This window comes from Vulpes lagopus, chromosome 6 (assembly GCF_018345385.1).
Source record: "Vulpes lagopus strain Blue_001 chromosome 6, ASM1834538v1, whole genome shotgun sequence".
Lineage (NCBI taxonomy): Eukaryota > Metazoa > Chordata > Mammalia > Carnivora > Canidae > Vulpes > Vulpes lagopus.
In genome coordinates, this window is record NC_054829.1 from 116,611,451 (window position 1) to 116,613,441 (window position 1,991).

Genomic DNA, 1,991 nt, shown 5'->3' on the forward strand with positions numbered 1-1,991 from the left:
TATAGCTATATCTTTTGCTTTAAAGTCCCATTTTTAAAGTTAATACAGCTATCTCCGTTTTTTGGGGGGATGTTTTGGTTTTAGCTAGTGTTTGCATTGTATATCCTTTTTTATTCTTTTAACTCCTCTATTTATGTAAAGCATGTTTTTATAAACAATGTAATATTTTATCTGAAAATGTTTAATTCGAGTTTTTAACTCATTTTTATTTAATGAGATATTGATGGGGTTTAAGTCTCCCTTCTTGCTATTTGTTTTGTTTCATTCTTCATTTAGTTTCCCTTTGTTCCTCATTTCTTGCCTTTTTCTAGGTTGAATATTTCTGATATTTCCTGATTTATTACTTTTTAGTTATACTGTTCTTTTAGAGGTTACCTGTATTATAATATGCATTGACTTATGTTAAAAGTTCAGAAATAACAGGAATAAAACCAGTGAATTACTAAAGCAACAGTAAGTACATTTTGCTGGAAGCACTCAAACCAAAAGATAGACTGAGGCTTGGGGTATATTTAAATCAGCTTACACAGTGGGGGAGAGCAGTAACTCTGTTCTTCATGGTGATAGATTATATTAAAATTTTCTTAAATTATAGAGAATTGTTCAGTGGTTATCTCATATCAACCTGGGAAACAGTTCAAGTTTTATTTATGATTTCCAGAGGCATAAACAAGAAATGACCCAGGTCAAGTTAGCCTTGCAAAATAAGCTAAATTAAACTTTGGTTTGTATGATTAACCTGGTTTTGTTTGCTTAGGAAGTTTCAACACAGGTCTCCATTTGCTCTTTATTTTAACACTTATTGCAGTCAACCTAAAATACATTCCTTTAGCACTTCCCAAACAGTGCAGGGATCCTGTAACATTTTAATTTTTATCTATCTTAATTTTCATTTATCATCTTTACCCTTGTTTTTTTGTTGTTGTTGTCAGATATGTTACTTATGTATATGTTAAAATGTCTTAACTAGCCCTGATCGACTGTATGTAGTACTCTTCATTTCTTTTTCTTTCTTTTCTTTTTTGTTTTTTTCAGGTTTGTGCTTCCATCTAGGAATTTTCCCTTCAACTGAAAATTATTCCTTTAATACTTCAGGTCTTCTTTTGACTAGTTTCCTCAGAGTTTTGTCTGTAATATCTGTTTCACTTAAATATCTTAGGAATTCTGGGTACAGAATTCTAGATTATACATTTTATCACCTATATGTCATCCATTGTTTTTCCAACTTCCATGGGGTTGTTGAAATATTAGCCAACAATTTTATTAAGCTCTGTTGAAGGCAGTGCCTTTTTTTCCCATTGGGTGCTTTTTGTCTTTGCTTTTCAACAGTTCTGTGATTTCCCTAGGTGTGGACTTGAGGGTTTTGGATGTTTTGTTTTGTATTTATCCCACTTGCTTTTTTCACTTTTTTCTTACGTTTTTCTTGTTAGCACCTTCTTTTTTCCTCTGGGCTTCACTATGGATATATTTTTATTGGCCTGTCTTTGGATCACTAATCCATCTTCTGCTATGTCCAGTATGCTGATAAACACATCTAGTGATTTCTTAATTTCAGGTACTGTATTTCTCAGTTCTAGAATATTACACTTAATTTTTTCAAATAAATTTCAATTTTCTGCAGAAATCTACCTTTTCATCTATATTTAGGCGTTATACTATTCTCTTGAGCATATTAATCAGTTATTTTAAAGTCTGTGTGTCATAATTTATATCTGAATAATGTATTAGAGATTTCTATTACTGGTTTTGCCTCAATTTTGAGTGTTTGTTAGTATGCCTCATAATTTTTTTTCCATATCATTATTTTTAATGTCCAACGTTTATAATATGAGGGCCAGGGCTTTCTCTTCAACTCAAGTTTATAAATTTTCGATTGGCTTGTGAAGCCAATAGGGATACTTCTTGTCTAATTTGGTTTCTGGGAAGAGTTCATTCAGGTCCTCAATGGTCATCTGATCAAATGGAATTATGTTCTTCATCTTCTCCAGCTC